At 30.0% G+C, this 27026-nt stretch overlaps 1 protein-coding gene across 2 annotated transcripts in view; it reads left to right on the top strand.

The window, feature by feature from the left end:
* The first annotated feature begins 3840 nt into the window (after nt 1–3840).
* LOC100158802 (sodium channel protein para) overlaps nt 3841–27026 on the top strand; it is a 65962-nt gene continuing 42776 nt past the window's right edge. For both annotated transcript variants that reach the window (XM_016804578.2, XM_016804577.2), the window contains exon 1: nt 3841–4504. The gene's annotated coding sequence lies outside the window, so the exon portion shown is untranslated. The remainder of the gene's footprint in view (nt 4505–27026) is intronic.

Raw genomic sequence — 27026 nt, 5'->3', positions numbered from 1 at the left:
AGTAATATTTCAAGAAGAAGACGAATTCGTGTCGTCATCACCAGTAATGAAATTCCTCGCTCGAGACCATCACAACTACCACTGTACCTACCGCTACGGCAGTGGCGATGCTGCAGGCTACGGTCTTTATAATATAATATATATATATATATATATATATATATATATATACATAAGATGTATATTATATACACAGTTAATCAACGAAGGCTCGGACGACACAGACACACAAATTGACAAACCTACCTACAACGATGTTATTACAGAGCATAGTCTATGTTATTATAAATATATTATATAATATACATATATTATTATAGTGCTGACAACTGTGTGTTTTTCTTGGTTGTAACTTCGGACGTCCAGCGACGTCCACAGTGTAAAAAATCATTTTTTATATATGGTTTTTTTGTTGTTGTTGTTGTTGCCTGGCCCCTTTCACTTAAAGGTCTCACGAACTCTTATGTACGCTTGACTGTCGGCTGCTCATACATACATGTATACATATATTTATAGCCGTGACCGTATAAGGAAACTGTATATTTCCTGGCGTTGCTATTGCAAAATTTGGGCTTTAGTCTCTGGTGTACTCTGCCCTCTTCCGAGGGTTCGTCCGCATGGGGATTAAAATGCCATATTGTCGTTTCCATAGATTGTGTCGACATTATATTAATGGTTATGATAATAATATATCATATTCATCCGTCCGGACGCGCGAACAGCATCCACCTACGAAAAACGACGAAAGCACCAAAATATACGCTGTTACTGGGTTTAAGTATGATTTAATATAATAATATGATCAACCTAACCACGCTGGTACTTTAAAAATCCGTATAATGGTGTAGTCGTCACCACAATCTCTTTGAAATCTCATTTTGCCTTTTTTTAACCAGTCGTTATTGCATGTTCTATATTTTATCATAGCCCAAAAGGTTACCGGGACAAAAGTCCAATGGACTGAGTGTAAAAGTTTACTTGACGGTCAATTAAAGTACTCATTATTGAAATCAGTCGGACACATTGTATACTATTAAAAAAAATGTACAACCATAATATTATATGTTTCAATGTTTGTGATATACCTACAATATTAAAAATTAATATTATGAAGTACTTGTACAATGTACGAGTATACTATTACCATTGGTATACCATAGATAAAATGACGTTTTATTGCTGATATTCTTTTAGAGTTTGATTGATTTTTATTTCAGTTTTAGTCATATTTTCAAAATACGATCGGATATTATATTACCTTAGAATTAAAAATTATAGTTACAATTTATTGAAGGATAAATCGTTTTTGTTATTATATTTTTTTCTAACCATATGTCTAATGCGTGAACCTGCGAGGACACAATAGTTTTCATATTTTTTATTCAAATATAAATTGTCTTTTACTTGAAATGTATTGAAAAATGGTAACGAAGAAAAAATTCATTGTGGTAACAATCTATTACAATTTTAGACCATATACGAATTGTAAGTGTCTGAAAAATACTTGTCAAGTGCATAAGTTTTTCCATTTTTATTATGTCGATTGTTTGTTGTCTCATTTGCGGATTTCTGCACCGGTGCAATATTGGCACATCATTAAGCAATTTCACTCTGATACAAACAATATAAAGGAAAACTCCTGAGACAAAATTCTTGAGAATATTTACCATAATATTCTTACCACTAGAGATGTAAATAAAAGTAAAGAACCATAACAAAATAATGTATTTTCCAACTATTGTATTTTAATTTTAAAAAATGTACCTAATTACATTTTCAAACAAGTAGTTTTTTGAATAAAATTTTCAAAAATATTCTATAACTTAGGTTTTTAAAACTATGTGCTCTCCTAAAATAATATACACAATTTCATAAGTGTTCATAATATATTTTTGAATATTACTTATTGGTCAGAATCTTTTTAATTTAATTAATAATAGAACAAAATGAGTAGATTCGTAATACTATAACTTTATCTATTTAGTAGTTCCTATAATTGTTATAGACTGTTCTATAGAATAACGATACGAGAGATGGATAAGATAATAAAGTGGAAAGAGACCTTTAATGTAATTTGAGAACAACTATCAAGCGTGTTTGTCAAACTTCAAAGAAGGCGTAAGTATATTATGATCAACTTTTCAGATAAATAGATAAAATATCAATAGTAAATATTATATAGTGTTTTTTGTGCAAGGTCTAAGGTAGAGGTCAATATCATTATTAAGTTAACATTTTAACACAATACGATTTATTATTTTCATTAATTAGACTAATCGAATTATAGAGAGTATGTTTTGTAGGTTAATTTTTGAAATAATTTAACTTCAATAAAATCATGCTATTTTACGAATGATGAAATAAAAATATAATTTTATAATAGACATGAAACCTTCTATTTATGTGAATAATAATATACATTATACAGGATGCTTATCTTCGTTTTTTTTAATAATGCGTTTATTAAAATTTTGTTTTTTTTTACTCTGAAGTTTAGTATGTTTTTTTTTTTAAATGTTAATATATCTAAATCTAAATTTTCATGGGTAGTTGTTGAGTTATTTAACATAGATAATATGTCTATTGTCTATGGTTATTATTGTGAGGAGATTTGGGGGCCATAATAATAATATAGTCCTTAAGTATACTTAAAATTTAAATAATCAAAAGTTGAATACATTTTTTATTAGGCAGTAAAAGATGGAGACGATTAGTGAAACACCCTGTATAATATAGGTATATGACAAAAAAAACAATGTTTCATAAAAAGTTGTCGTAGAAGTTTTGAACTATCTGTGTACACGGCTACGACCGCTATATCCAATAAATCTTACATAAAAAGACAAAACGAATAATAATACTAATATTTTATAATATACTTTCTAATTAATGATCGTATTACCCACATAATATAATAGTAAACACACGAGACGTATTAGATACACAACACGTGACAGTGATAATATTGTTATGATGATAATATTATACATTGATGTTTCAAAAATTGAAACACGATGGTTATTTGAGTCTGTTCAAATCCAATAAATTCTCGGGATTTTCGTCAGGGGTGGTGTAATGTGCAATAAGAAAATTGTTGTTGTGATAATTTTGGGTTTTCCGTAACGGAAAAATTCACGGAAAAGACCGCACGCGCTCATAAGTATAAAACGCTCTAAACTCGCCATTGATGATGTATTCCCCAGGGCGACCTATACCTCTATATAGTCTATATCCACCTATAATAATGTTATACATGCCGCCCGGCCGAAAAGTAGCTCGTTAGAGTCAGTGGTGGGGAAGGGTTGAGTGAACCTAAAAGGCACCTGTGTCACCCGCACACCACTGCGCGGTACGTACCTATATAATATATTATACACTGTAACACCTTCCCCCGCACTCTATCGTAAACCTTGGTGTCCCCCCAAACCCCTTATTGCGCACAATACCCTTCACGAATCACCGCCGTCCATAGGTCGTCTTCGTCGTCGTCGTCGTCGTCGTCGTCCTCGTCCCCGTCCCCTCCCATCACCGGACGGACGCGTTTCGCGATTGTGGCGAGGAAGGGTCAGAGAGGGCGCGGTCCCAGGGTTTTGGCGGCGGCGGCGGCTATCGGCTATCGATTGCTCGGGACGGGGGCGCGCAGCGACTGTGTGTCAGTGTGTGTTAGTGTGTTAGTGTGTTAGTGTGCGTGTGTGAGTGTAGTTCCGGAGCAACTCGACGGCGACGCTCGGCTCGGCGCTGGAACGCACCGCCACACGAGCCACCGACGACGCCGACCGACGGCCGCCGCCACCGACGCCGACGCCGACGCCGACGACGACGACAACGACTACGGCGACGACTACGGCGACTACGACGACTACGACGACTACGGCGGTGACTACGATTACGGTGGCTACGACGACGAAAACCCCGCTCAGCAGTGGGATGACGTTTACTAGGCGAGCCGGACGACCGATACGCGGCTAATTTTGGAGGGCTTTGCAAAACTATTTGTAAAAACTGATTTTTTTTTTTACTTTCACATACCCCACAAACACACTCCTACACACACCTCCACACACACACACACACACACACACACCTCCACACACCTCCACACACCTCCACACATATACACACAATAACACCCACACACATTCACATTTACAATAATATATACCCATCCGTTGCCGTCGCTGTTTGTTATAATATACTTCGCGTGTCTCCTGCTTTGTCGTCTAGTTCGTCCGTATCGCGTGGTGTCGGTGTCACTCACTTTCGATTCCGTGTAATACTACACTAATCGATAATCGAGTTCTCTGTCGCATACGACTCGCCAACTGAATTTTTCAAAAATTCTTTAAACCTTTTTTTTGGTTTAATTTCTTAAACATAATTTTACAACACTCCTTGGGCAGTATATTTCACAATCGGACCGACAGCAAATGGAAAGCACCGAACCCGATCGACGATCCGGCTCGGCAGTGGCGGCTTCTCGTCACCACTGACACGCGCATCGCAGGTAACTAAATAGCATATGTGACGATAATAATTTATTACATATTATCATAAAATTTTTTTGTATGCGGATAACGCGTGTTCGACCTTGTAACATTACTGCAGTGTTCACGGTGTCGTATATGTATAAAATATAAAATGATCGCGAGGCGACGTCTCCGCGGGAAATTTATCCAGTGCGTACCGTGATCACGGGACAGGTCGCGATGCGCGTCTTCGAGTGAGCAATCTCGTTAACAGTTGCCGGGCAATGGGAGGGGGTGCTCGCAACGGTGTGGAAGTCGCGTTACGTGCAGCGGTGGAACTTAGTGATACTTATCCGTGTCAGGCGCTCACGACTTTGTCGTCTCGCGGCCGCCGGGACGAAAGTTAGCAGATTTGAAGCCGCAGAATTCACACAATCTCTGACCGGCCTTGCGGGGACAACCGCGGTATATAAATCCGACGCCCGGGACAATGGACCGAGATAACTTTATTAACTTATGGGCGATATATATAATTTATCATAAAAAGTTCATTCAGTGTGCACAGAGTTCGTTGACTACAGCGTTCTTGTATTTTAGCGTACACTGCTTACAGCGTGTCGTGGTAACCAGTAGCTGGTATATCAATCTGTTAGCACGCAATTGGAATCCAATAATATGTATACACCCGATACCGTTAAATTTAATGATATGGTACATCATGGGTCTATTAAATATTCAAAACTGTATAGGTCGTGTGTGTGTGTGTGTAATATTGTACCCTTAGGTAGACCTTACACGAAAATAATATTACATTATAGGTACCTATTATGGCTTTTTGTTCTTTCAAATATAGGTATCTATGGATGATGTTATAATAACGAAATTAAAGTCCGAGGGACGTACGCAATGCTATTATAGTGTAAATAATATTAATATTATTATAACGTAGTTGATATACTATATCATATTTGGCGTATGTAAAAGACAGTAAAAATAATGTGTACTCGTGGTGCCACCAATGGGTGCTTCCTCCTTCATGTCCTTCTATTTATTTTTGTTTTCATTTTATGTAATATGCTTATTGTATTACTATAAATACAGGTTGTAAATAAACTTTCTCTTGTAATAAAAAAATAATAATAATCATGTGTTTTAAATATTTATCTGAGAGTTTCGTTCGATTTTGCGGCCAGCAATCAATGAAGAGAACGAACTGGATTATTCGTATCATAATAATTATTGTCTTGGCCGAAATTTCAACATCTTTTTACTATAGTAATTTTGGGCGTTTCTAAATTTTTATTTATTTGGCCCTCGCTTTGGTATTTTTATTATATTTTTTTTATAAAAGCTCGTATTCTGATTCATTATTGAAACGTTATTAATTTTTTCACGTAGTAATTATTATGCTAAAATAACAGCATTGTAACATACCTACAATATGTATAGGATTTTCCGATGCTATTATTATCCAATCGGTTTTGTACGCGTCCAATGTTATGCACCAGTGCTTACAGCTAGAAATTATATTGGGAGCTAAGTACCTACATTTTTTTTAGATTTTATTTAATTTATACCAACGCGATATAAAACAATAATAATTAAACATGTTAAAACCTACTAAATTAATAGTTGCGTTATAGCTTTAAACGTTTTGTGTTGAGACAATAATACGCATACAAATGAAATAATAATAATATTAAGGTAGGTACTACTTGTTTAGGTTAAAGTTGTTTATCTTCAATTGTGTATAATTGTGTAATAATAAATAATTGTTATCATAAATCATAATATATTTTATAATCAATTACTATAGAAATAACTTATACGTAATTATTTCTATTTTGTCTAATTTAAATTAGAAGTTACAAATAAATACATCTTGCACGCACTTGAAAAAATATACCTCTAGAATTTATTTTTATTTGTAGCACATATATAATATAATATTCATATATTAATATATATATATTTCTTCTGTCCGTTTGTAATTATAGTTATTCAAACTCCTCATAAACGATTGCACCGATTTTTATGACATTTTTTGTGTGTGCTTGCGTGGGTCCTTAAATAGTTAAGATTCACAATTGGACCCATAAAGCCCAACAGAGATTTTGAGATTTACGATTGAAATTTTCGTTTATTAATGGTTGCTATTGGTTTCAGGAGAAATAATTAGTAGAAATTGTATTTATTTGTTATTAGTCCCCATTTGGGCAGACCAAGTACAAGCATGCGTCATATCGAATGTTCGCACATTGCCTACCAAGGTGGCTGAGTTACACTTACTGCAGCGAGTTACACTTAAAAGGAGTTGAGTAATCACAATATTTTAAGAGTTATATTTTTTTACGCGCAACGGAGTGCACGGGATCAGCTAGTATTATTATAATCATTATTTACATTGTGAGTATAGGTACCTACATGTTCATTTTATTCAGTTTATTACTACAGATATTATTAAATAATAATATTTTAACAGCTATAATTGTTAAATTATTTTATATTATATTATATAACATGGTGTAACCATAGTAAGAAGGTGTTCAAGTGTTAAACATGGTTCATAATATTGAGTATAGTAATATTTCAGTTTCTGGAGCTTAAAAACAAGTTTTTTTTCGAAACGCACACACCCTCTGCATAAAGTTAACTTATTTTTTTATTAATATATTTGTAGACTTTATTATGTGATGTAATGCAATTCAAAGCGTAAAAGTGAGAATTAATTATTTGTGTTTAACGTTTTTGCTATTTTTGACTTTTAATAAAATAACACGTGTGTCGTTGAACAAAATATAATTCAACGACAACAGAAAATATTTTGCACGCACAAAGGTGGTCAGAGACTATATTGATCAGTTTAAATAATTGTATTACCATACAACTAGGTAGGTAAAAAAAAAAACCATGTTAAAATATTTTCACCTCATTAATGACGTCATTGTATATTTTTTTTAACGAAGGCATGAATTTATATTATATTATAAGCTGTACGTCATGGAAGCGTAATTATTTACATTTAGCAAGTCAAACCTTCTTGACCTATTATGAAAGTCTTAATACTAATTTTTTTGTTTATGTATTTATATACAATGTATATTATACATATATAATTTCAAATTTAATGTTCTAAATGTGGGTAAACACGAACGGCAGGTAGTACAAAATATTTTTCAACCTTATACTTTAGGTATTCGCAAACATTGCGTTTTTTAGTCGACCGACGTTCGTTTACCTTTGTACCATTTCTTCTGACAACCGCCTTTTTCTAAAAAGAAAAATAATAATAATCAAGTTACAACCACATTTGTCCATATTATATGAACAATAACCTGGTCCTGGAATTATGTCCATAAAGCATTATTATTTTTTTTACGTCTCAGTGTACTGGTTTTTAAACGCATAAGAATAGAATGATATACACTCATATAGTCATATATTCTATTTGAAGGATATGAAGTTTATGATGTAACTCCATAACTACAACTAGCAATATATTTTTCACCACGTTTTGGCAATTATTAAGTTTGTGACGCTATCTATCTTAAGTAATGGCCTCTTCAAACCAACTAACCATTGTGACGTGTCCCATTGTTGTATGTTCGTACCGATATACATGTTACAAATTGTATATCGTGTTCCTTATGAGAACAGATATTACCACATTTCACGAACCCTTAAAAAAAATTCATTGCATGTTTTTTTAACGAAAACGTACACTATACCTGATTTTCCATTAAATAAAATATTATAACCAAAGTTGTGTGTACGAAGTTTAGCAGGTATGATAACTTATTCGTTTACTGACGTTTGCGGTTGAGTATTTTGAGGTGGGTTTATGATCTTGTTACATAATATTGCTCAATCTTAGTTTTTTTTTTTTTGTGTGTGAATTTAAACATAAATCATATTTGATATTCAAATATTTTTCATTTTTGGATTAATTAAAACATGAATGATGATCTCAATAAATAAAACAGTAATTTTTACTTTATGCTAGAATTTCTTTATTTTTCCATACAAAAAACATTGTCAAAGAAGTGTGAAGTATTTTAAACACGATTCTATATGACAATTCTGTATATAATAACTTGTTAGGTACTACATAGTACATACATTTAAATAGTATAATAGTTTTATAAATAATGTTTCATGGCAAAGTCTTAATTTGAACTAAATATTTAATTATTTCGTTCTCAGTTACCTAAGATTCCTCCAATTGTTAAAGATATACCTTATATAATATACAATATTATAATTTTATATCACTCGTTTATTCATGAATAACAATAAAATGCATTGAATTATTAATAATATCATATTATTATGTATCATAGCGTGTAAATGTTATAGAATGATACATGACAGGACTGTTATGTAGCTAAATTGCCTATCCAAATCGCCGTATCATATTAATATTACAATAGAAAACAGTTACATTCCAACATAATTATATAAATTATCATAGGGATTTACATTGCAAAATAATATTACAAACTAGAATAAGTACGTCTATTAAGATAAGATGCCGAGACAATGAATCACATACTCTCATGACAGCGTCCAGCGGTTGAGCAGTTGTTTTAATAAACGTAGGTAAATTAATACAAAATAATATCCTATTATTTGATTTTTAAAAACATATCACACCATTACATTTAAAAATTTAAGCACATATATTAATAACTGTAATTTAATTTTTAATGTTTATTAATATTGAAGTTACAAAATATATATAGGTAGCGTATTGGATTTACCTAGACAACAGCTGATAATATACATACACAAAATAATTAGATAAAGTTGTAATGTTACTGTTTTTGTATTTGTGTGGTTTAAACTGATGTGTTCACAGTGAGTAATTAGGAATTTGTCGGAGAGAGCTTCACCAAGAGTTGAACACTGGTCTGGTTTCGGTAAATGCATCTATATAATAAAATTATTGTATACAACGGTTATTGATTGTAAATAACTTACCTATTTGTAATTTATTGCCTATTATTTTATAGTTTTATAAATCATCCAAATGTAATTGAAAATGTGACATTTATTTGCATATACGCCTCAACCGATCGTAAATTTTACCAAACGATGATTGATTGCAAAGTACAGTATAATATCGTAAGATTGTTAATCGTATAACGCCAAAAATATTCGGTATCTTATCTGAATTTAATAAGTCGCTATCTTACATTGTTTGTAAATTAATAACTTAGTACATAATGTAATCATGTAATGTAAATTACATAATTAAGGTGTATATATTATGCATTAACTACTAATTATAGTAATGGAAATACAAATAATATGAAAGATAATATTATCCCATCAATTTTTAAATGTTGCATGTTTGAGTTTTATGTTTAAAACATAGATGTGAAATATAATATTGTAAGTTGGTAGACTTATTTTTTTTTATTGTTATTATTAATTTTAATATAATATTATTTATGCTTAAATTGTATTATTATTAATAGTTTTTTTCACTAATTATACATTTTGTATTAATATTAAAATAGGTACTATAATATTGTTTTAATTAGCAATACATATTGTTTCTGTAACTTTTTATTGTTATGAACTATCTGATCAATTTTTGAGAGAAATTTTATAGTGGAAAATTATTTTTAGTGAAATTACGGGGTATCTATTGATTCAATTAACATAACAACATTTAATATTTTAACAATAGTAATAAAATAATGAAACTATGTAAAATTAAATTAAGTGTTTTTAAATATTTCATAATAACCTTTTCAAATAGACATTTATTCATTTAGCTTAATTCGTTAATCAATCATTAAAATATAGGTACTCGTAATATATGGATTGTTTTATTGTATTTACAATTTTCACAAAAACATAAGAATATTTTTCAATGTAAAAAAATGGAAAATAGTTTACGTGAAATCAGTGGCAGAGATTGGCGCTAAATTATGTAAATTTTGCTATTTTTCTTCCCATTTAGATTTTATTAGTATATTATCTACATTAATTGATAAAATATTGAAATATATTTATGTGAAAGACTAGGTTGGTATTTGTAAATTCATATTTTTAAAATAATGCATCACGCAACAATTATTTATGAAAATGAAGATTTATTTTCGCTTAATGAGATTCTTATAGTTATAAATATCCTTCTTCGAGTTCTCACAGGAAATAAATTTGTTCCCGGACAATAATTAGTTTGAAATATTCAAAGTCTATGTTTTATGGGTTAATTGATTGACGTGTCCGAACAATGACGACAATGACAAATTATATGTGAGTGAATAAGTATTATTATTTTCCATCTCCTTGCCGGTAACTCTGTTATTATAGTCTGTTTTTTCAGTAAATAATTTGCCAAACCCTGTTATTTTGTAAAATGAGATAGCATTTATTCCGTGTGTAAATATGAGATGGCATAGCACATTGGTGTTTGATGTTAGGTAGTACTCAGTACTCTTACGTATTATTTTTCGACTTGATCTACTGGATTTTAATTTCACAAGAGAACACGAGACGTAATATATTATAGAATAATTGAAAATAATGTACTTGGACGTTATTTCATTCGTATATTTATTTTTCGGTTGAATGTTGTGAAATGAAATAAATTGTTTCACCCCCTAACACACTCACTCAGACACCAGTGGTGCTGACAAGTAAAATTAATAACAAAAAACATGAAGGAATAATGGTATGAAAAGATTCCGATAGTTGCTATTTAAATTCGAAGATACCATCTTTAAAGCCATCTGTGGTCTATATTAAAGCAGGTGGTCAGGAATTACACTAAACTGCTAAAATCAAATAAGTAAGCCGGGCACTACGAAAAGTATACTATATGGTTGCGGAAAATTGCGGTGGCAGCTTAATTCACGATACCGTTGTACCATATTTTGAAACTGTCTCATTGTTATATTGTTGATTGTATTGTGTTTGAACCAAAACTTATATTTTGACGATCTTTCTCATTAACTATAATCGCGCGAGAAAAATTTAAATATTAAACACCCGTCTACAACATATTATTATGAAATATAATGGATATCATGTACCAATAATTGTAGGTACCTATAGCTTATAATTAAAACTACCTGAACTGTAAATTGTAATTTTTCAATTATTATATAATATTATGTGTAACGTGTCATTAATTTATTTATATTTTGTTTCTTAAGTAATTTCACTGTATTCTATTGACAGTATCTACCTATTAATGGCAGATATTGGCAGTAGTAAATTGACATTCAACGTTTCAATAATTATTATAAAATCACCTGGTGCTGGGATAACCTAGAACAATAATACTATATCAGTAGTCTGTAAATCTAAGTATGGATGAAAAATCGTATTGGAGTACTTTCTAATAACTCACTAACGAGGTGATATTAATTAAACATTTTATGGTTCAAAAATAAATTTATAATGCACGATTATATTAATAATTTTCTATATAAATATTAAATAATACAAAAATAAGAGAGGAAGTAACAATTACTCGAGCTAAAATAGGCCACTTTCATCTAACACGTGCATATCTCATCGGGAAGAAACAAGCACCAGTATGCGATACTTGTAATGTAACTTTAACAATGGAACATATAGTCATCAACTGCCCTAAACACACTGAAGCCCGCAAGATCTTCAATGACCCTCTCACACTTCACCAAGCCCTCAATGAAGAGAACACCATCAGTGCTCTTTTCCGCAATACAAACCTTAGCCATAAATTGTTAATAACGTACCTATAAATAACGTGTCAATATTTATATTAAGTTTTAATGTATATTAATACCTATTTGTTTATGTTAAGTTAATGTAGGCTAAAAACCTAATATATAGTTGAAGCCTTTTACCAAATAAATATATAAAAAAAATATATTACATTTTAAGGTCTTATATGATTTATTGTATAATGGGTTCATTAATTAATATAATTTTAAACTAGTATTATTTGATTTTTTTGAGCTAAAATTTGAGTATAGTAAGTTGTTATACAAGAGGTGTAAACTAAATTTGCTATTTTTTTACCGTAACTTTATTTTTATACATTGCAATAAATCAAATTTATATGAATAGGTATTCTCAAAGGGTAACTCTAGGTATCGAGCGACCTCATAATATTTTATGCTAACACTTTTCGACATTTCATTAAATCATTAGAAGTTTATTTAAATATCTTACATGTCATTCTTTTTATTCCTATACAAATATAATATATACGAATGTACCATAGTTCAATGCAACTGTACTAAAACCTTTTGTCTGCAAAGACTTTTAGTTGCTAAGAAAAAAATTATATGAAATTTAGGTTAACACCTAAGAATGTCAACGTTAAATCAAAAAAATTAAAACCATGATTTAATCAACATGGGCTCACTACGGAGTTACTGTATTATCATGCACACTCGTGGAGAGCAACATTTTAGAACTGCTGCTTCAAAGGAACTAATAATAGTATAAACTAGAGGGGGCTAAGTAAATTTTGACTTGAGTATAGAAAATATAAAAATAAACTTATTTTAATTTTAATTATGTAGGTATATGATAAAATATGTAACTTGTATAGATAATAATAATGGTGAAGTATCGTTTCTTGATCACAAATACAGTTACAAAATATTTCCGAAATTTAAAACCAATGACTTTTCTCTGTAATATAATTTAATAAAATATTATTTTTAATGAACTATAAATTACGTATTAATTACTTTCAAATAGACGCTTTAACAATTTGTTTTATGTTGTCAATGTAACAAAAATATTATAATAAAATAACAATTGTATAATATATATATACTGTGTGTCCGTGAAAACAGTACACTGAATAACTAAATTATCCATATTACTCAGTACCCTATACACATTTTTGAATGCTGTTTGTTGAACATGAAATTGAACTGTTGGATCATTTATCTCCTGCAAACAGAATTCTAAAATATGACTTAAGTACTAAGTAAAGTAGGTAGGTACCTAACTTAGTTATAGAGTGTTCTTACACAGTTTTCGTGGACCTACGGTATAATATAAGTTTATCTTTAAAAGGTATAACTGAACGAAGATTATTAATATTCTTAGTATTCATGATACATAAATTACATAGTTTTACAATCTTATTTAAAATATTATGCATAGTTATAATAATTAAGTATAAAAAATTCTTTCCTACTTTCCTAAAATATTTCATTTGTTTTTTTATGTAGGCACTTCGTATATTTACTGTATGCTTTTTCAATTCTCTTGCAAACTTAACTTTAAATTAACAGTATCACTTAAATAATTGTGCGTAATTCGTGATTTCAGTAAACACTATTCCATTCATTTATTATTTATTAAAATAATTGTACGTGTACACAACACTACTCATATATTCCGATTATATTAACTAATCTGAATCATACAACGCAGAAACATTATGTAATTAATTTTATGTTAAATCATTATTATAAATAATATAACATCTTACGTCAATATTGACGATTAGTATGCATTTTGAACATTTACGTGGCACGTTATATAACACGCGTTAATGCATTTTATTAATTTGTACCTATATCCCGTTTATTGAGTAAATCCAACACTTATGTGAAATATTTTGTTTCGAAAGTACCTTCGTAGTACATGGAGTGTAAAAATCATTCGTAATTATCTTGATTTTTCTTTCGATTTAATTAATCTAAGATTATTTTTAGTTTAGTTTATTAACACATATTGCATATAATGCATATTATATCGTATACTATGTTGGTATATAGTAATATAGGTATATAATATGTTGTATTGTGTAAAAAATTTGGTCTCCAGAGGGGGGATATAACCCTCATATAACCCTAGTATATACGCCACTGTACAATAAAATACAATATGTCTATATCTACATCAATATTTTGATAGTCGCGATGGTTAAAAATTACAACAGAAATAATTTGAAGATATTATATATTTTAAACATTTTTTGTTATTAGTGGACACGATATAATTAAACATTTAAACGGTACTTTTGTAATTGAATTTGTATTAGATTCTGAGTGGAACGATGAATGTATTGATTTTACAATGATGTGTGTTTTTTTTTTTATTATTATTATTATTTTTTTTTTGTGTCTGTCATCACCTTTTAGGACAGTAAAAGTACTTGGATTTTCTTCAACAGTATCTTTTCTGATAGGAAAGTGAATCTAGTTGGTACTTTGGAGGGTCAAATTAAGGAAAAACGGGAATTTTACGCAAAATCTGTTTTTGAGAAAATGGATTTTGGTTTTTAGTGCAACTCTAAAACAAATAACCGTAGGTACATACAATTTTGTCCGAGTGTTTATACCAGCATTTTCTATACACCATAACATTTTATAAATATTTTGACTTATTTTGAGCTGTTTACGGACATTTGTAGTTTCCATTTTTTTTATTTTTTTTTTCTATAAATATCAATAAGATAGACTGACATACCGTCTACGCTCAAAATCGTTTTTCTTATGCAGTGATATTATATCATTAAATTCATATTTAATAATATCCATTATACAGTGACCCACTTATATCCTACTGTACAGCAGAGCGACATCCACTTACCCACCTTTTTATTATGTAAAATTGTCTATGTCAAACATTATTAACCTGATCTCTATCGTTTAAAAATTAAAATACATTTAAGTTATATCAAAACTCAATGATAATACAATTTTAATAATTGATAGGATTTTAAGCAAATCAAAATTAAAATAATAATTTATCGTAGCTAATTTCGATAAAATTATTTCAAATAAGCATCGTATACATATTCAATAATAATTGTAAAAAAAAATGTATAATTTTACATTGTTATATACATATATATGTTTTAATTGCAATTTAATTTAAAGGTTATTACTTATGATTGAAAAAACAACAGATACGTATGGTAAATAGATTTAAAAATAAGCTAGTATATGGTGAATTAATACATCATACCCAGGGGCGGACTTGCCATTTTTCTGCCCCTAGACATTACAACACTAGCGCCCTTTACATTGGCGCGTTCCCACGGTGGGGGTGGAGTGGAAGTAATGTTCCATGAAATAAACTATAAAAATTGGATGAAATCTATAAGATTTCTGAGCAGTATGCACTATGCAGGAGACGCGCGTCGTCGCAATGTTTATCATTATTAATTAGTAATTACTTTATCAAGACATCTGATTTCCAGAATTAATTCCAGTATTCTAAGAATGCTGAGTGCGGGGTGAGGCGGTTCAATCCGATTTTAATTACTTGTTAAGAACTGTGCGAGCGGTCCCCCACCTAGCTAGTAGAGCGGCTATAACAATGTACCCGGCGGCCCGAGGCAGTATATTTGACTGCCTTGGCTTGCGTTTTGCGCATGCGCCATTCACAATATTGTATGTGTTTACGCCGCACACCCGTATACCACCTCCCATGCATTAACATAGGCAACGCCGGCAACTGCCTCGTCGAGTGCCGATATCGAGCCTCTAGCCGTTGCGGTGCGGCACAGCGCGCGCTGGTAGCAGGATTGAACCCAAACTGCAAGGTTAGGTATTATAGCTTATGAATTAAAACGTTACTGCGACGGGGCTACGAGAGCCATTCTACTTTTTCATGCAAGTTGTATAAAAAAAAAAATTAATATCAAATATAAATGTAAGTAAATATAATAAATTATGAAATTATGAAAAACTAAAAAGTAAAAATTAACTAAAAAATAGCGCCCCAATAAATTTTGTGCCCTAGGCCCGTGCCTTGGTGGCCTATGGGTAAATCCGCCCCTGATCATACCTAATAATATTTTGTATGTACATTTACACACAATAATCTAAACACGTTATTATTGAACACGAAATGCTCAGAAGGAAATTTCCACGTAACAATATAGGTAGGTACCCAATACATAACATATAAAGTAATAAATATAAAAACACAGTGGAAATTGTTGAATGTGATGACAGACTTACAACTTATATGACTTGGCCGAAGAGTATATAGTAACATGCTTCGGAGAAATCTAATCTCGTATTAAGCAAATTTTTTTAACTCCATATTTTATTTATTTCCTTACAAATTATCGTTCATGTACATTGTACAATATAACACCTATTATTATTATTATCATTATTGCCATTGTAATCGAATCCGGGATTTGTGACGTGGCGTTGTTGTAATGGTTGGCAATAAAATAGTTGGTTTTATTTTGTATGCAATCGGAAAACACGAATGCGAACTGATGCGGACAGATCAATATTGGTACTGTTATTTTTCTGACAGTATTAGATAATAATAAACGTAGATACGCGTACGGTGTCCTTTGAAGTCGTTACATCTACCATGCAACTTTCTAGTCACACACTTCACACGGTGGAAATGTGTCCACTAAGCATGTGGAATTCCCATAGGACATATCGTGCGTGTGAGCGAGTATATTATATTATATTCGTGTTTGTTTGTGGCTTTTTGTGGTGGTCCCCAAAGGAATTAAATTCAGTGTCATATGCATTTTAAAACACGCACGGAGCATCACACAAATATATTATACTTCAATCCGAATATTGTTCATTAGTATAACGAACGTAGGTAGGCAGGTGGGTACAACCAATACTTTTACGTTTGAAAAAGAAAGAAAGTATTTTGAATAAAATATAATCCTACCGATTCCTTGCAACATATACCTTGAACCCTAAGCACACAACTACCTCTTCCCCTACTTCCCCTCCTTCCCTTCCACTTTATTCCGTGTCAACACTGCTTTGCGCTGCGCACATGTAGTTACGGTTCACACTCGCACTTGTTTACCAGCGTGTCGGTTCAGAGAGACGGATATTGGTAACTTTGACTATTTAATACTAACTTTGATTCGGTCGCTTATAATATCCGAGTAGTATAACCACCTTGGTATGTCGGTATAATATTATATTTTGAATGCCATTTTGTCAAACAAACGCATTCGGGTTCAGTTTTACAAAGGGCTGTACAGATATCTGCCTGCGGTGAGTATACAATTTGTATCACGCGTTAAAACGTCAAACGTCTAGCGAAACATTAAAATTAATAATAATGACATATTGTTCATGAATTGTATTTTCGAAATTATTTACGAAACTATATAAGTACTTATAGTACCTACCTACCTATAAGTGTAACCATACATCATTGTTAGTTGAGCTTGCGAATTTAACCTTGCACCTATTTCAATACTAACACAATATATAATAGTGTTTTTAGGACGATACCTATAAAAATATTTTTTTATTTTTTTTTTAGTGTTACAATTTCCTAAACCTGGTAATATTGTATGTATATTTTATCTATCATATTAAATATACATATTATATTGATGTTTTTAATTTATAATTGAAACATTCCAGTTAAAAGGTAAACATTTAAATATACTGGGATACCGAGTTAAAAAATTAGATTTGAAATATTAGTGATAGGTATTTCGGCGGAGAGTGTGTTTTCCCCTTGCGTCCTTACAGCCACCGCGAATACATCACTGGGTCTAACTCTTTTATAGTCCTATAGGAAATATTCATCTTTATATGTACCTAGTGTTAACTACAAATTTGGTATAAATTATAACATATAATATTGGTAGATAATTGCATTTCACGATATGTTCGGAAAATAAATGATGGTGTTTCGTAGAGCCGGAGGTAATATGAATTCTCATTCCACTAAAATTCTATCACACATGATAGATAGGTACTTGCCTACTCGCGGACGGCGACAGAAAACGGTTCGAACGAAAATCATTGTTAATCGGTTAACGTAGAAAAGTGAATACTGATGGCGACGATAGATAACCGACGAATTATATGGCTGTTATCTACTCGCCACAAATGTACTATGGGTTGGGTGACATCTCAACCAAGTGGTTAACTTCTTGGAATACGGAAGTCGCGGGCTTATACAATCTGACTATAGAATTTACGGACGAATGCGTTCTAGAAGTTGCCAAAACATGTATCGGCGATGATCTAAACGAGCACGGTCCGACCGCGATAATAATGGCTGATGCGACCACGATCAACCATGTTGTTTACATGGCGAACCGTGATATTTTCCGCGGATCGGTCTTCAAAAACAGTAGTTTTTTCCTAAGCCATCTCGGCCGTCCAATATTATTTTCTTCACTATTTTGACGTTTTATCTTTTTGTATTTCATTTCAAAGTATTGTGAAGTGCGATTAAATTCTGGAAGTCTTGATCCACAACAATATTTATTTGATATATACAGTGTTTGTATATAATTGTGGTACACGTTTGTTTGAAGTATTGATGCTAATAAAAATCTCAATAGATTAATCTAGGTTTTGAACTTACAATCATTTTTAGTAAATCAGTTTATGATTATATATTTTTTTAAATATATTAATGTTTTTTCGAAGACTTTTATTTGATAATATAGGTAATCTTTTATTTTTTTATTAATTATAATGATTAATAAAACAATATTATTTTTCACAAATTATGTTTCTATTCGATAACAATGAAATATATACATATACCAAACATAATTATACTCTATTATTTTAATTCACAATTATTTTATGGAATTACAGGAAAAATAACTATCGAGACACCATTACCTATAATATACTGTTAAGTAAATCAAAGATTTTATATTGGTAATAAAATGTAGTTACTATATATACGTAAATAAATATTTTCCGCGGACTATTCTATAATAATAGAGTAAGTACAATGTAGGGAAATTGAAATTCAATTGAATAAATATTTTATCATATCTGCGATTCATTAAATTCAAGAGATAAAATTGTATGATTCAGCCACTCAGGAATACCGTTAAATTTTAATAAATTGATAACATAATAATAATATAGATAGATTTGTCTTATGCAAGTAGACTTACGTATTACGGCGAAAAATTATAATGATTACAATTTGAAATTATAATATTGCAACGTCACATATTATTTATTTCGTGAATAAATTTACATTTTATAACAATGACAAAATTACATTGTTGATCAATATTGTTTTACAATATGCGAGTGTTAAATACGAAAGGACAATGCAATTATTTATACAAGTGTTTGTGACTCGATAGTGTTTTCCAACATGATATAGTTCTATGAAATAGAAGGCGTGAAAATCGATGTAATTCTATATTTAAGTGTCTGAAAAATATCACTGGTTATGTGTTTGTGCAGCATAAACAGACTTCGGTAACTCTAACAAGAAGGGAGTGCTGTCAACGCGTAATCGACACCCAACGAATATGACGTATCGTCTGCATGTATCCTATTGTCTGACCAATGATTTTTTTTTTCACAGCAGATGGTAGTTAAATCCTTTGATTGATACTGAAATAATTTAAAAAAAACAACACGTACTCGAGTTTCTAAAGAATAACGATAACACAATAAAGCCTTTATTTTTAAATAATTATTTTTTTGTTATAATAAACTTCTATTGAGTAGTGTTAACATTCCTATAAAGGAGTAATTAATAACTATTATAAAATATTACGTATTATTTAAGACTACTAATATTAATTTAAGGACATGATGCGCCAATGCTCTATAATATTCATAATTCATCCTCGCCCCTAGGGTTTATTTTATTGGATCGTTCATCTTCTTCGGTCATTAACGTCTAAAAGGTTAAACGATTATAATATTATTATAGTACTTGATAACTGCATTTATCATGAATATACCAAAGTACATTGTTATCAAGCCCGGATTAAGGGGCCACAACTGATATCAAACAATAGTGGGCCCCTAGCGGATAGTACATTTTTTTTAAAAAATTTAATCAGAAATATTAATTGAATAAATAATATATTAATATTTTCTTCAGGCTATATTATTGCTAAATATTGCTATAATATATCAATAATGGATATATTATTAATTATTATTATTATGGTATCGCAATATCGACAATATCGTCTATTTTTAGCAGGATGATAATTGGTTAGGAAATGGGATTTATAGGACTACCCGAGTACGGTGAATACCGTCGATTACGAATATATGACGAATGACGATTGAAATAGTATTACTATATTATAGATTTAGGTATAAAACTGTTTTTGATATTAACTTTTGAATATTACCTAGAATGAAGAACGTATTCAATATTCATACAATAATATTTATAATTTATTATGTACTTATATAATGTTCATTATTCAAACACTAACATTTTATAAAAAAAAGTATTTAAATAATGATCATTTTTTATAAAAAATTAAGAAAAATACAGAACATTTTTTACTTTAGATCAAAAAAATACGAATTAAATCCAATTTTCTATCTTTGAAGTTTAAGATTGAAAAATGTTATTTAACCATTAAAAGTGTTGGAAGAAAATAAAATACGCATATTATTATATATAGGTACTCAAACATCGCTTCGTTCGGTATCTTATATTGTTAATACATTTTTTTTTTTTGAGAATCACAAAAATGTAAAAATGAAATTAGTGTAGGTACCAAGTTAAATCGATCACCTACCTATTTGTTTACTAATTGCCCATAATTATAATAAACTATTTTTATTTTATTTAATAATCGATTTCGCTTAATTAAGTAAAACCTTTTATGGTATAACTTAATGTAATATATTATATTCTCCTTACCTAGCTAAATGTATTATATTATTTTCAATTAGCTTTAATTATTTTATTAGTTTTGAGTTTTTGACAAATGAAACTTCAACAACTAAAGGTGCCTTCAACATTAATTTAATGGAGTATCTCGATTCGTTAAAAAAAATAATAATAATTAAGGCATTAGTATAAAAATAAATACTATCACACATATTTGTATGACACGCAATACACGCAAGACACGAGGAAACGCCCAAAGAAAAAACAGTATGACTGGCGTATACGCTTTTCGTTAATTGTAATTTGTACGTACTATCTGCTATACTGAATAGTGAAAAGTATTATCAAAAATGAAATAAAGTAAATTACTGATATAAAATTAATTTTACGTATTTAATTTTAAATTTTAAATTATATAAAGTGATATTTATGTCTACAGTGCAAATTGTTAAGCAAGACAAAAGGTAATACAAATAGAATATTTTCAGACCAAAACTTAGCGGTTTAATTCTAATTTAGTGGCATGTTATGAATAAAAAAATATATTTTGTTCTACAATGCTATGATGTATTATAATATTATTCATCTATAATAGATACAATTTAATTACATTTTCAGCAACTCACCAATGAGAAATATTCAAGTTTGTTAAAACATAATTTATCTATTATTACATGCACTAAAAATCATAAGAATACCACCATTTTATAAGATGTGTGTTAGTAAAATAATGAAAAATAATAACAATAAAATATTGAGTTTTTACGAGTTATATCTGATGATTACTTATGCAACCACATATTATAACGTTTATGCTTTGAATTGTCCAATGATGTGGTTGCATAACTTACAATAACTTATCATAAAAGGTGAAACACGCTGTCACACTGTGTTACTTTATCTTTTTGTCTGTTCTTAATTTTTTAGTTATTTTAGTGATTTGTCACGAGCTAATGAACCGTACTATAGCCATGCAGTGAATTGTGTACTAACTAGGGTGGTGGTTATAACCACCCCAACCACAAAATGTTTGGACGTGACAATATTTTTTTAAATATCTTTTTTCAAGGATTCCTAGATTTAAACTCTACTCCAAATTTAGGTACAAGTTCGCCACTGGAACTCTTTGTACATTTGTACGCAATAATATTATATCATTTTAAACCAGTATTTTAGCGTATCAGTGTATAGATTATTTTATGTATTAATACTTTAAACATTTCAAGTAATACGTAAATTAGCCCAAAATCTTAACAAGTTTCTTAAGGTAGGTATGAATGAAATCATAATTCATAATGTATAAATATAAATTATAATAAATTATTATAATGTTATGATTAAACTTTTAGTTTAAATATATTACATGTCATGATAAATTATCCCAGCAACCACATATACAATTCATTTCTCTTTACTTTAATGCTTAAAATTATTAAATATTTTTAAACAATATTATTTATAAATAACATTATGAATATTAAAAAATAAAAATTTATAATATACCACACCTATAACGAAAAATTGAATTACATTTTCTGCAGCTCATCAGAGAGGAACAGGCAGGTATTAAATTGTCTTATTTAATGCTGCATTAACGTCAAAATTTCAAACCCAATTATAACTAGATTTTCTGTATCTAGATCAATGTCCGTATTGTTGTAATACTATTTTATAAATATTCATCGATATATAAATATGGGATATATTATATTTTCCTTCGGTGAAACATACTTTAGATTTTATTGTTATGGCTGTCTAGAATGTATTATATTTTTTTAATTATTTTAAGATAATAATATGTTTACCAAAATTAAGAAAATTAATGTGGCTCGGCACGGCGCAGTGGCTGAAATCAATCACGCAATGTGATTGAGAGTAAGTAAATTCCGCTGCCACTAGTTCCCGGATGGGTGACCATCCGGGTTCGTAGTGCGCAAAACCCTTGCCACACATACATAGGTATGTGTTCCTAACCGACTGTACCGACCATATCAACCTACTGGCTAATGACCTCAGTCATCGACGCCTTAAACCTAATAAAAAAAATTAAATTAAATTACAACCTAACCTAACCGTTTAAAATTTGACTAAGAAAATAGGAAAATATTTTGTCAGAATCTACAGTAGGTAGGCATATTATACCAATGAGCAAATTGTGAATTTAAAAATTAAAAATTACTGAGTAAGTACTCGTATTACTCTTTTGTGATGATTGCTATATACATTATTTGTAACATATTATTTCATGTTGGATAATCTACACAAAAAAAAACCTTTTAATACGTATATGAACTGGAGTTTTAAAAATGAAATACATCCTTTTTTCAACTTCCTGTATACGGATTACGATAAGATACATTATTTATAACATACCTTGTTTCCGTTAACTCAAAATCAACAATATTTCATAACGACCGATAAACACTTTACTTAATATTATTAAAGTGATAAATACTGGCTATAATATAAAGATAATCTATAAGGCATATTTTATACTTGTAATAGTTAATTCATAAAAATATTGGCATATAAATTTAAATAATTAAGTTTCGGTAAGAACTCCATAACTATAATATTTTATATTACATAATATAATGTGTAAGAAACATTTATTATTATTTAAACTATACTGCACTAATGCTGAAATTATTATCAAAACAAAAATTAGAATATAAACAAATAATAAAACAATCAAATAAAAATAACATTCACAGTAGGTATTCACATAAAGTAACAATATCGATCTGAACTCAAATTGATGCATTAATACATATCTAAATAAATTATCATTATTTTGAATATCGATTTAGTATAAATAGAAAAATCTGAGAATTTTATTGAAAATTATTTGTACCAGCTAACATACAAGTACCTATTCAACTGAATTTATATTGCCCTTATTATTTTATTTTTTTAAACCATTATTTTATGAGTGTGCAATATAAATGATTTTTTTTGTGCATATTTCTCACAAGTTTATCATTTTTTTTTTTATTGTAATATCGTGTTCATATATTATTACATTTATTATTTTATTTATAAAAACCTCCTGTTCGTCTGATCAAAACTATTCATTAATAAGCACCTACCTATCTAGTGACTACTGACTAGTACCTATCGATCATTTTTAAGAAAAAATTATTAGGAAATGTCAACAAAATACTTCGATTAAAATATATATCATTGTGTGTATGCAATACAATGTGTGAATTATTTTTAATAATATTACGATTTTGAATCATGGACATTTTTTTTTGTTTCATTAAACAAACAACGATTCTTTTTTAAGACAAAAATTTACAAATTCTTCTGTACCGAGTACAAACATTAGCTCTCACTATTCCGAGAATTTTCCGTTACATTATAATAATATTATCCATGGTAAGATAAATGGTGTTGATTTGGCTAAGAAGACTGTTTCATTTTTTAATCGCAAAAGTTCACTTTGTTCTTATTAAAGATAAATATTAAATTGTATTGTTTCTCCTCGGCCATAAACACAGAAAATAAAAATAAATAATTTTTTTTGTTGTTGCTTTTAACTATTCAAGGACTAGTGAACATTTGGAATTCCGTGCACTATTTCCAACGTCGTGGTACACGGGCGGCCACCCGTTGATGTTTATGACTCTCAAAAATATTGATCTGCTCCGGTTGGCCACTGCGAGTTTGGCCGTCGAGAAGCTCACGCCGTAGATTTATCCATGTGCATACCGTAAAATTCATAAAATCTAAATTTTTTTTAAATTTGTAAATTTCTGCTGGTCAAGTATATAACATATTATTATTATTATTATTATGACGGGTTGTCACAACAATACATTTGCTATACCATGCAGGAATTCGCAGTATAGTTAATTTTTAAGCCCGCGCCTTCCTTTGGTTTGCACTGTTCTAAATTATTCATCATGAAGTGCGCGTACTTAAGTTTTACAAATATACAATAGGTAATAATATAGTGGCTATATAGTAGAAAATACTATTGAAATAACAAGGAAACCATGTAAAACTTATCTTGTAAATGCTCTCGTTATTATTTAATCCATTTGAGATTCATCTAATAATTATCATAAAATTCTTCAGCCACTTCTTCAATAGTATTCTTTGGTGGAATTTAGTTGTACATTTTACTTTAAATGCATTGCAATTTAAACGCAGCCTTTAGTTTGGCTTAGGAGCTTTACAAAATTAAATAAATAAAAAGTAATTATAATTAATTTTTTACACATCACATAATAATATACATGGGTTGTATAATATGACTCTGCTATTCAAATATATTTACCAAGAATTTTGCGGATTTTTGTTTTTTGTTTTTTGAAATACACACGAATAATATTGGAATTAATATTGGTTCATAACGTTAAATTATCAACGGAATTAAATTAACACCTACTGTCGAATACTATATTTCAAACTATTTGGTAAATACCGGACGATTATCTGAATGAAAAAGTTATTAATGATTTATGGTCACTGACACGTAATGTAATCCCGATAAGTAATGCTAGTTTACATGTGTTCATTACAACAATTATTATGGTGCCAATTGAAATAATGCTACAATAGGGTATTTGAAGACAATTTAAAGATAAGTCAGAATAAAACACATTTGTCATTGAGTTTGTATGACGGCATGACACTTCGCGACGACTAAAATGTAGTGATTCTGTAACCTATATCTAATTGATAGTTATGACTAAACAGACAACTGCAGTTATCGGATATGGGAATTGTAATAATTCTGAAATATCGTTTCGTCTTAATGGTTCCACGGAGTCGCACATAGATGTATCCACATTCCACGTAATATTATGTACCTAAAGAATTTTTCCGAAAAACAAAACACCTAATAACTTATGGCCTTTGCTGCCGAGTTGTTATTAAGACCAATACAAAAAATAAATACCTATAGATGTATGGAGAGTTAATTTTATATCGGGGTGATAAAAAACGACCGATGAAGTATTTTTAATGAATGGTAGTGAAATGGTGATGAAGTGATGGTGATAAAAAGTCACACATCAGTAGAAATCCACGTTATTGTGTCTCGCGTGTATAAAAAAAGACAAAATCTAATATTTGGCGCCGGTGGTATCTGTACTTAAGTCGTGTCGACTATATTATTTACTGGTCTGGCAAAAGCAACGTGGGGTGCGAAGGAAGACGAACAAAAAGTACAATATTTTACTATTAACATTATAATATTATACTATCATGACGTATAATATTGTTGCACAGATCGTTTTTTTACTTTGAAGCCGCTCCTGACTTGTGACTAAATGATTATATTATTATTATTATTATTATTTATTAATATGATTAAATAATTATACCACTTACTTAGAAAAACGTCACACACACCAGCGTTGCGTTGTATCCATATTATAAAATATGTAGGCACATCAAATACACCAAGCGAAATTTTCGAAATTTGCCGAATAAATGGTGTGTTGTTATAAGCTTTAATATAAAAGTGAATTTATTTATAATAAAACTTAAAGGTAAAATATTATCTGTGTTTGTACATCAGTTTTTACGATATTTTAATAAGTAACAATAATTGAGCAAGTTATGAGTATGTCAATTATTATTGCAATTAAATTCTCTCAACATTCTTAACTCCTTAAGAATATTAGTAATTAGATACCTATATTATTGCACAGATCGTATATTTTACTTTGAAGTCGCTCCGTTGTTGGACAGTGGCCTAGGTATTAGGTACCTACCTAAGTACCTACTCTCGCTGATCTTCGTCAGCATTTCGGGTTAAGACAATTTAGCTTACTTTCCGTCGACATGCACCGGTCCGTCTATTGTTTTGGTAATAATTGGTTTATACATTGGAATATACTTTCGATAGTAATATGTCCTATTAAGTCAGTGCGTCGTGCAACGTAATGTTTGTGGTGCAGAATTATTGTTGTCATTCACAGCTTCGGCGCAATGTCACACACAATACATTATGTCGCACCTATATGGAGTCGCATACCA

Source organism: Acyrthosiphon pisum, chromosome A2 (genome assembly GCF_005508785.2).
Source record: "Acyrthosiphon pisum isolate AL4f chromosome A2, pea_aphid_22Mar2018_4r6ur, whole genome shotgun sequence".
In the NCBI taxonomy this organism is placed as follows: Eukaryota; Metazoa; Arthropoda; class Insecta; order Hemiptera; family Aphididae; genus Acyrthosiphon; species Acyrthosiphon pisum.
The sequence above is the reverse complement of the archived record's forward strand: the minus strand, read 5'-3'. Positions and strand labels throughout refer to the sequence as shown.